This window comes from Chlorocebus sabaeus, chromosome 13 (genome assembly GCF_047675955.1).
Source record: "Chlorocebus sabaeus isolate Y175 chromosome 13, mChlSab1.0.hap1, whole genome shotgun sequence".
NCBI classification, from domain to species: Eukaryota; Metazoa; Chordata; class Mammalia; order Primates; family Cercopithecidae; genus Chlorocebus; species Chlorocebus sabaeus.
In genome coordinates, this window is record NC_132916.1 from 64,899,096 (window position 1) to 64,910,120 (window position 11,025).

General features: G+C 44.5%; 1 pseudogene; it reads right to left on the reverse strand.

Annotated features, from left to right (window-relative positions):
* Positions 1–389: 389 nt before the first annotated feature.
* On the reverse strand, positions 390–10,676 carry LOC140713217 (uncharacterized; annotated as a pseudogene).
* Between the last annotated feature and the right edge of the window lie 349 nt (positions 10,677–11,025).

The following is an 11,025-nucleotide window of genomic DNA, read 5'->3' on the forward strand; positions in this document are numbered from 1 at the left end:
AGCACCTTATCAGGTTGTGGTTTTTTACCCTGTGGAGTGATCCAAACCTTCATTCCTGAAGGGTCTGGGCCATTTGTAGTCCTTCTGGATTGGATTGTTGTTGTTTCCCATTGACTTTAATCACAGGGCATGATAATACTAAGAGACACCCTAAGGGATCTCCTGTATTCCACACATACTCTTTCTTACCTCCATTGTGGAGTAGTAGACTGATTTTATCTTGTTAGTCTGGGTCAGTCACCCCATCCAACACTGTAATTCCCTTCTTAGCCTGTTGACTCAGAGTAGGAGGACTCCAAAGTGTCCAGGTGTCAATCTTAACTACCAGTTTAATGGAATCATTGTTATGTCTCCTGGTAGCAGCATTCCTCTTTCTGGAACTAAGACTTCTAAGCCAGAAGAACGTAATGGTGTAGGAACAGGAAGCATCTTTCTAGGGGGTCACTAGGGGTGATGGTGTATAGTGCCACTTCCACTTCTAGCCCTTGATTCCTGGACCAATGAATTCTGGCTATGTGAGAAAGAGTATCACATAGTAAATGAAATTCAGAGCGTACATTGGCTTCTGAAGAACTTTGCCCCAGCTCTGCCAAGTATTGTCACCTATGTGGCATCGTAATTGTGACTTCAAAAGGCCATTCTACCATTCTAACAATCCAGCTGCTTCAGGATGATGGGGAAGATGGTAAGACCAGTGAATTAAATGAGCATGAGTCCACTGCCTTACCTCTTTAGCCATAAAGTGAGTGCCTTGGTCACAGGCAATGCTATGTTGAATACCATGATGGTGGATAAGGCATCCTGTGAGTCCACAGATGGTAGTGTTGGCAGAAGCATAGTGTGCAGCATAGGCAAACCCATATCTAGAGTAAGGGTCTATGCTGGTGATGATAAACCACTGCCCTTTCCATGATGGAAGAGATACAATATAATCAACCTATCACCAAGTAGCTGACTGATCACCCAGAGGAATGGTGCCATATAGAGGGCTCAGCGTTGGTCTCTGCTGCTGGCAAATTGGACAGTCATTGGTAGCCAGGTCAGCCTTGGTGAGTGGAAGTCCATGTTGCTGAACTCATGCATAACCTCCATCCCTGCCATTATGGCCACTTTGTTCATGGGCCCACTGGGAGATGACAGGGGTGGCTGGGGAAAGAGGCTAAGAGATGTCCACAGAACGAGTCATCCTATCCACTTGATTATTAAAATCTTCCTCTGCTGAGGTCACCTTTTCATCAGCACTCACATGAGATACAAATATCTTCACAGTTTTGACAGCTCATACAGGTCCATCCACATACCTCTTCCCCAAATTTCTTTGTTAACAATTTTCCAATCCTGCTTCTTTCAAGTCCCTGACCATCCAACCAAACCATTGGTTACAGCCCATGAATCATTATATAATCGCACACCTGGCCATTTCTCCTTTCATGCAAAGTGCACAACCAGGTGCACTGCTCAAAGTTCTGCCTACTGAAAAGCTTTCCCTTCACCAGTGTCTTTCAGAAATGCCCTAGAAAAGGGCTGTTGTGCTGCAGCTGTCCACTTTCAGGTAGTGCCTGCATATAGTGCAGAACCACCTGTAAACTAGGCCCTTGCATTCTCTTCCTCTGTCAGTTGATCACAGGGATCTCCGCATGAGGCTATTGGTGCAGGCTGTCAGGGAGAAGGCAGGGTGGCAGGAGTGGAGACTATGGGCATTGGAGCCACTTCCTCATGTAACTTATTTGTGCCTTTAGGACCTGCTCAAGCACTATCACGTATATAGTACTTCCATTTTGTGATGGGATATTGCTGTGCATGCCCCACTTTATGGCTAGATGGGTCAAAAAGCACCCAGTTCCTGATACGCAGTTCAGGTCATGTGATGATTTGTGACCCATTATCAAACTTTCAGTTTCTACAGAAGCCCAGTGTCTCTCAAAAAAGAATCTCTCAAAAAGAGAGGAGTTACCTGCAGAAAATGGCAAGGCCTTGCTCCAAAATCCTAGAGGCCTCTGCTGTGAGTCACCTATGGGGGCTTGCCAAAGGCTCCAGTCAGCATCCTTATCTCTCACTGACACCTCAAGCACCATTGGATATTCTGGGTCATATGGCCTTGGAGCAGAGCAGCTTGCACTGCAGCCTGGACCTGTTGCAGAGTCTTCTCGTATTCTGCACCCCACTCAAAGCTGGCAGTCTTTAGGGTCACTTGATAAATGGCCCAGAGTGACACACCCAAATGAGGAATGTGTTGCCTCCAAAATCCAAATAGCCCCACTAGGCATTGTGCCTCTTTTTCGGTTGTAGGAGGGGCCAAATGCAGCAATGTATCCATCACCTTAGAAGAAATATTTTAACAGGTCCCACACCACTGGACCTCTAGAATTTTACTGATGTAATTTTAGTTGGATTTATTTCCTATTCCCTGGCAGGCAAATGTCTCACCAATAAGTGTGTTTGCTGCTTCTTGCTCAGTGGGTCCAATCAGCATAATGTCATTAGTGTAATGGATCTGTTTGTATCTTGTGGAAGAAAAAAGTGGCCAAGAGCTCTGTGAACAAGATTATGACACAAAGCCAGAGAGCTGATATACCCCTGATGTAGGACAGTAAAGGTATATTGCTGGCCTTGCTAGCTGAAGGCAAATTGTTTCTGGTGAACCATATGGACAGGAATGGAGAAAATGGAGAAAATGGAGAAAATGGCATTTGCTCAAGCAATGAAACCACATCTGGTACAGCAGCTGCAATTGGAGCCACCATTTGGTTAAACTTATGATAATCCACTGTCATTCTCCAAGATCCATTTGTCTTCTGCACAAGCCAAATAGGAGAGTTGAATGGGGATGTCATAGGAGTCCTTGATGGTGGGACTAATCTCTGCAATCCCTCCAGGAATGCAATATTGTTTGTGATTTACTATTTTTCTTGATAGAGGCAGCTCTAGCAGCTCTAATGGCTTTCATTTGTCCTCTCCACCATAGTAGCCCTCACCTTACCAGTCAGGGAGCTAATGTGGGGATTCTGCCAGCTGCTAAGTATGCCTATGCTAATTATGCATTCTAGCACTGGGGAAATGACCACAGGATGAGTCTAGGGACCCACTGGATCCACTGTAAGTCAGACCTGAGCTAAAACTGCGTTAATCACCCAAACTCCATAAGCCCCTACTTTAACTGGAGGACCATAATGACATTTTCGGTCCCCTGGAATCAATGACAGCTCAGAGCCAGTGTCCAGTAGTTCCCAAAAGATCTGATTATTTCCCCTTCTCCCAATGCAGTTACCCTGGTAAAAAGCCAGAGGTCTCCTTGGGGAAGGATGGGAGAAATATTAACAGTATAAATTGTCGGTAGTGTAGTGGTGTCCTTCCTCAATGGGACCCGGTCTCCCCTTCATTCAAGGGGTTCTGGATTTGTAAACTGGTACAAGTCTGAAAATTGGTTGTGGGGCTGTGTTTCTCCATTTTTATAATTAAAATTAGTCTTTTGTTTACTTAACCTGGAACTTTTCTGCTTACACAAATTAAGTAAGAATGCAGTAGACTTCCTATTAATTTAATTTCTAGAAATACCATGACTAATTAGCCAATGCCAGAGCTCTACATGAGTCAGACTCTTCTGGTTGCTGCTTTGCCTCTGCTGTCCATTACGGTAACTATGCCCACTTTGCCTTTGATGGTTGAGTGCCACCTCTTGGCTCCTGCTACCTTGAGATCCAATTATTCCCTTTGCATTTAAATTTTATAATTGAATGACTGTGGTTCCTACTGAAAGATCTGGAATACAGAGAAGACCAATCAAAGAGCTCTTTAAGGAATCAGGTGCTCCCCTCACAAACTTATTTGGCAAGGTATTGGTGAATAATATGTCGTCTGGATCCTCCCTGCTGAGATGGGTAGGTCTAAAGTGACTAATCCACTCTAGCATCCTAATTTCCCTTAGCCTTTGGATCCCTTCCTCTACATTAAACCAAGGGAGAAACAGCATTTCCAGCTTGCTTACTGTGGACTATCTTTTGATCTATATTTCAGCTAATGAAGCAAATAAATTATTAGAACTTTGTTTTTTTTTAACTCCCCAAGCTGCAGCATTAAATGCAGAATCCCTGCTTAGTGGCCCCAAAATGAATGAATTCAGCCTGATCCAACGTTATGTTCCTTCCACCATTATTCCACACCCTAATATCCATGCCTGCTCTCCAGATTTATGCTTATATAAATTAGAAAATGCAAGCATTTTAGGGGGATGTAGCACAACTTGTGAGTCACACTCTGAACCTCACTTCTAGGGGTCTGCCGGGACTTTAGTTATAGGTCTAAAAGCAAACAGGGGTGTTGGGGGTGGGTTCTGAGGAGACTCAACATTGTCTTTCCTGGCAACTGCCTGAGGGGAGGCCATCACTGTTGCCTCAGCCAAGGCATGGTTATTCTCCTCAGACGAAGGTGAAAAGGCTGATGGCATCATAAGTGGGGGATGGGATGTTGCCACCACTGAAGGTGGGAAGGCTGTTTTCTCCGGCCAAAAGTCTCATTAGAGTTTACAAGCTCAGTGTCCTCAGCTTCATCAGGTTCCTCCCACATGTCCCCATTCCAAGTTTCAGGGGCTTGTTATTTTCCAATCAATGCCCTCACTTTAATTGTGGATAATCTGGTAAGACTGAGCATGCACTTTTCATTGCAGGTCAGCCACTCACGTGATAAAAACTTGTGTCTGATTTTTGGCAATTTCTGCTGGTTGTCTATAAGAGATAAGACTCTCACTCAAGGTAATGTTAGAAGACTCGAGGCTTAGTATGTGCTTCTGGAACTGGGAGTTAGAATCTTTGAGCTCATTCTTTTATTTCAACACTTTTTCCAGCAAACTTAGGACCAACCAGCCAACTTCATTATATTCCTTGGTTTAACACATATGGTAAAAGGTATTAGACATAGAGTCACTAAAATCCTTGCCTCTCACAAGTAGTGAATCAGAATTATCAAATGCATTTATTTTGCGTGAGTCTGTAAACAGTTCACACCAAGGACCATCAGTGTTCTCCATTCTATTAGGAGTAGAGTCCTTAGCATTTTTGAGTCTAATCAGATTAAGCAGCCAACTCCAGAAACCCCAAAACCAACTGAAGAAATCTATCCTTAAAATTATTTTCCTCTAGAACCACTCTGGTACCAAAATCTGTATTAGTAAGGGTTCTGTAGAGTGACAGAACTAATAGGATATATGTGTATATGAAATGAAATTTATTAAGAAGAGTTGACTCACAGTATCACAAGGTAAAGTCCCATGATAAGCCATCTGCAAGTTGAGGCACAAGGAAGCCAGTGGGATCAGCCCAAGTCCCAAAACTTCAAAAGCAGGAAAGCTGACAGCACAGCCTTCAGTTTGTGGCTTGAGAGCCCCTGGAAAACTACTGGTATAAGTACAAGAGTCAAAAAACTGAAGAACTTGGAGTCTGAGGTTATAGGGCAGGAAGTGTGTAGCATGGCAGAAAGATGAAAGATGGAAGACTCAGCAAGTCAGCCCATCCATCTTCTCCTTCCCGCTTTATTCTAGCCACAATGGCAGCTGATTAGATGGTGACCACCCAGATTGAGAGTGAATCTGCTTCTCCCAGGCACAAATGTTAATCTCGTTTGGCAACACCCTCAGAGACACACCCAGAAACAAAATTTGCATCTTTCAATCCAATCAAGTTGACATTCAATATTAACCAACACAGAGACCTTATATCCTCTGTTAGCCAGAAAATTAAGCTTCACTGCCCTCTTGAATAATTTATTCAGTTGAGGTACAAAAAAGAATGTCATTTACATATTGTAAAACTTTAACTTGGATATAAAAGAACTTAGATCTTTTGTCAATGCCTACCCAAACAGGTGGGGGCTGTCTCAGAATTCCTGAGGTAATACCATCCAGGTTAGCTGGGTGGTCTGGTTGGAAGGATTCTCAAATGTAAACAAACATTTGAAGTCAGGGTATAGCAGTATGCAGACAAAGGCATCCTTCAAGTCCAGGATTGCGAACCATTTAGATCACTCAGGTATTTTAATTAGTATGGTATAGAGATTGGGAATCACCAGATGAATTGGAACTACACCTTTATGAATGAGGTGGAAGTCTTTGACCAGTCTCTATTTCCTGTCGGGTTTCTTTACCCCCAGTATCGGAGTGTTACAAGAGTTATTGCAGGATTTGAGGAAAACCTGCATCCTCAATTATCGATGATGACTCCTAGCCCTTTCCTAGCTTCTGGTTTTAGGGGATATTGTCTCTGATTAGGGAAGGAGGTGGGATCCTTAAGGTGGATTTGGACCCGTATGGCAGTTGTGGCTCGGCCAGTTTTCCTGTGAGTTGCGCAAACTTCTGGATTAACATCAGTCTCCACCAGGAGGAGACAAATAGTCTGTCCTGGAGCCATAAGGATGGTGGTTCCCATGTGGGCTAAAATATACCTTCCTAGCAGAAGAGTTGGGCTTTCAAGTATGATTTAAAAGGTATGAGTAAACAAAAGGACTCCCCAACTACAACCAAGGGGTAAAGGGTTGGGGAAAATATTGGATTAAAGGCTTTCCTGAGACACCCCTTCACAGTCTTGCTAATGGAGGAAGGGAAGCCTGGATTGCAGAGAACAGAAATGGCAGCTCCAGTATCCAGGAGTTCCTCCCTTCCTCCTTCAGAATCACCTGGTGCTCCTGGACAATAATGGTGGTTTGAGCCATTGGAGCTGGGGAGAGTAACCCTGGGACCCATCAGTCCTGCTAGACCATTTTGGAGACTGGCTCTGAATCCAGTGACCTCTGTCTCCAGGGACAGTCCACCCGCCAGTGATCCCCTCTGCATATTGGACAGGGTTGAGGTTACTTCCTCATGCTGCCTGGGCAGTCCTTCTTAAAGTGCCCTGGTTTGCTACATTTTAGCAGTTAACAAGTGCATCTCAAGGATTCTGGGGTTGGGAAGCCTGCAAGGCATCCATTAGAACCTCTGCCTTTTTCTTATGTTTTCCCTCTCTCTCGAGCCTCCATCTGATCCCTATTGTAAAAAGTCAAGGTGGCCATTTTCAGGAGGTTCTCTAAAGTACTCTCTGGTCTCATCACCTATTTCTGCAGCTTCCTCCTGATGTCAAGGCCCACCTGAGTAATAAACTTATCCTTTAGGGATTAGTTGTCCCTTGACTGAATCAGGAGATAGAGAAGTGTGCTTTACCAAGGCCTCTCTTAGCCTTTCCAGGAAGGCAGTGGGATTCTCGTCTGATCCCTAGTTTATCATGAAGAGTTTGGAGTAACTGAGAGGCTTAGTTTTAGTCCTTCATAAGCCCTCCAATATGCACATCTGAAAGTGTTTCCTCCTCAATTCTCCATGTCATCATTGGGGTCCCAGTTAGGATCCTCCAATGGTACTACTGTTTTTCCAATTGGATAAGGCTCTTCCTTTTCCTTGGCACTATATGAGATACAAAGCTCATCCCCAAACTTACTGCCACTTGCAGGGGTGCCTGCCTCACAGTGGTAGTCGGGGTTTGATTCAAAAGTAACATAATGTCCTTCTAGGAGTCTTCAAATACTTGGGTTAAATTCTGGAATACCTCTATATACCTGTCAGGGTTGTCTGAAAACTTAGCAAGATTCCCCTTAAATTTTCTTAAGTCCTATAGAGAAAAGGGAACCTGAGCTTTACTGGGGCCAAATTCATAAGCCGTCTCTTGTAGGGGCATGACTGAGGCTGGAGCCCACCTAAACAAGGATTTCTAGAGCAGGATAAGCTTGACAGAGAACCTGGATAATGAAGATAGGATGGACCAGGAAAAGCAGGACCAGAAGAGGCTGATTCTCCCCTGGGCGGCACCTCTGGGATTTGCTTCCCTAGTCTCCTGGGATTGTATTTTGCAACCTGTCCTGAGATGACCGCTAGGAGGGCTGGATCAATCCTACAATGTCAGCAAATGTCCAAATTATCCTGCAAGGCAAAGAAATCCTGCACATATGGGACCTCAGATTATTTGCCCTTGAATACACAGAAAAGTTCCAACTGCAGGATAGTGTTAAAATTAATACTTTCCTCTGGAAACTAAGTCTCTCCATTCTGTAACTTATAACTCAGCCATGCTCTTGTACAAAGGAACATAAGGTGTTCCCCCCCCCCCTTTTTTCTTTTTTTTTTTATACTTTAAGTTCTGGGATACATGTGCAGAATGTGCATGTTTGTTACATAGGTATACACGTGCCATGGTGGTTTGCTGCACCCATCAACCCATCATCTACCTTAAGTATTCCTCCTAACACTATCCATCCCCTCCTCCCCCCACCTCCTGACAGGCTCCTGTATGTGATGTCACACTCCCTGTGTCCATGTGTTCTCATTGTTTAACTCCCACTTATGAGTGAGAACATGCAGTGTTTGGTTTTCTGTTCCTGTGTTAGTTTGCTGAGAATGATAGTTTCCAGTTTCATCCATGTCCCTGTGAAGGACATGAGCTCATCCTTTTTTATGGCTGCATAGTATTCCTGGGTGTATATGTGCCACATTTTCTTAATGCAGTCTATCATTGATAGACATTTGGGTTGGTTCCAAGTCTTTGCTATTGCAAATGGTGCCATAATATGTGCGCATGTGTCTTTATGGTAGAATGATTTATAATCATTTGGGTACATATCCAGTAATGGGATTGCTGGGTCAAATGGTATTTCTGGTTCTAGATCCATAAGGTGTTTTCTATCCAGAATCTGAAGGTCAAAGGAGTCCCAGTGATTCAGGATGTACCCAAGAGGAGTGCAGGATGAAGGTGGTTTATTACTTATCTGAAAAGAGTGGCATCCCTTTGTTCCTTTCTCTCTTCCTGCTAAAACCTGGGGTATGTGAGGGAGAGAAAAAAGGTGTCCCTTTCTTTCTTCCATCCTTTCCTTTCCCAAGCTTTACCTTCACATTACTCCAATGTATTGTCCAAGCTTTGGTTTGGAGCCCTGAGAAGAAAACTAGATCTGACGAAATCAGAGGTAGTTGACAGCAGAAGGCTAAAGCATAGCACAGGTAAGCATGACTATCCCTGCTATTCTTTTTTTTTTTTTTTTGAGACGGAGTCTTGCTCTGTCACCCAGGCTGGAGTGAGTGGCGCGATCTTTGCTTACTGCAAGCTCCACCTCCCGGGTTCACGCCATTCTCCTGCCTCAGCCTCCTGAGTAGCTGGGACTACAGGCACCCACCACCACACCCGGCTAATTTTTTGTATTTTTAGTAGAGATGGGGTTTCGCCGTATTAGCCAGGATGGTCTCAATCTCTTGACCTCATGATCCACCCACCTCAGCCTCCCAAAGTGCTGGGATTACAGGCGTGAGCCACCGCACCTGGCTATTCTGGCAGCCACTATAGGAGCCACCCATGGATGTGAGGGTGACCTCCAGCCATGGGGTGAGAGGGCCCACAGGTAGGGATATTTGCATTTACCTACACTGCACCCTAACCCTCTGCTGTTGGTAATCTTTGAGTTCTCTAGGCCTCATCTATGCCATGGATATGAGTGAGTCATCCACCCATGAAGCAGGAAGGCCCAGTTAGCAGGGATAGTCATGCTTACCTACTCTGTGCCCCAGCCTTCTGCTGTCAACTGCCTCTGGTTCCCTCAGATCTAGATTTCTTCTCAGGGCTCCAAACCAAAGCTTGGAAAATACATTGGAGTAATGTTAAGGTAAATCTGTGGAATGAGATCCTTCTCAAACAAAGGAAAAAAGGGGAGTCCTGGGAATTGGGGACTTGGCCTAATAAGATCCCTCCCAAAAGGAAAAAAAAAAAAATAGTCCCTTGCACAGAAAAGCTCCTAGTATTCACAGGATTATGTTGACTACTGACATAGTGGGAAAAAAACAACTTAAAAGCAGAGGAGGAAAGGTGGCTTGTGGAAGTAGCCTCTTGCCCTGTACTAATGAGTTTCTTCAACAGGGGAAAGAAAACTCTCTTAATTGTTACATCCGCCTGTTTCAAAGAATAGATAGAAGCAACATCATTCTGGATTACACTCCTGATGACTAAGCCAAGTGCTCATTCTACCCAGTAATGTTATCTCTCTGGAAGTCTTGGTCAGACAACTGAATCTTCTGTCAGGGATTAGAGGCAGTTTAGGTGCTTTCGGGTAACATCAAGGTGTGTCTTTGGCCAGATACCTTCATTTGCCTCAGGACCTTATTCTGATCCCATATGATGGCTAGATGTCTGTGAAGGGAAACTGGATTTGAGCAAGGCCAACATTCCCAACAGCCTAGGGTGAAGGGGGGTGACAAAGTCCTCCTCAGCAAGCCTGTCCTCTGAGTCTTTTAGTTCAGCAGCTACACTATCCTCTCTTAACTGGCTGACAGAGATCTGGTGTTTTATCTGTTTTCAGAAAAAAATCTGAGGATGAGAAGCCTTGGAATGAAAGTAAACAGTCACAGGTTTGCTCTTACTCACCCTTCCAAAGATTCTAGATGAGCCCCCAGAAATGTGTGGTGTTTTTGCTCCCATAGTTAAGTGAGCTGGAGGGAGTACTACCCAGGGGCTTCATTCCTCCCCTCCCGTAGCAGCTACTTCTCTCCTGTTGTTTGGGAGTGTTACCACTGTTTTCAATCCTGCTGCCTGCAGCTCCGTGAGCAGGAGTGTAACAGCTCTTTCACTCCTGCAGTTTGGCGAGTTCTGGGTTCTGGTCCTGTGACCAACAGGAATACGGTACATGGACATCAGAGAGTGAGTAAGGAAGAGTAGAATTTTATTGAGCAACAGAAAAAAAGCTCTTAGCCATGATATGGAACCTGAAAACAAGTTGCCATCTGTGAGGCTAAGTCCAGGGTTTTTATGGGCTTAGGCTGGGGAGATGTGTGCTGTTTGGTCCATGGGTAGTCTTGGAAAAAGCACCATTCAATTGTTTAAAAGGCATAATTCACAATTAACCGAGAGAGAGTGGGTAAGATGGGGATAGAAGTTCTCACCCTGATCATGGACTCTATCTGGGACTGGGAGCTCGGTTTTCAGGTTTAAACTGTCCTTGGCTTGAAGGTTGGGTTTCACTAGGGATTCATCCTTA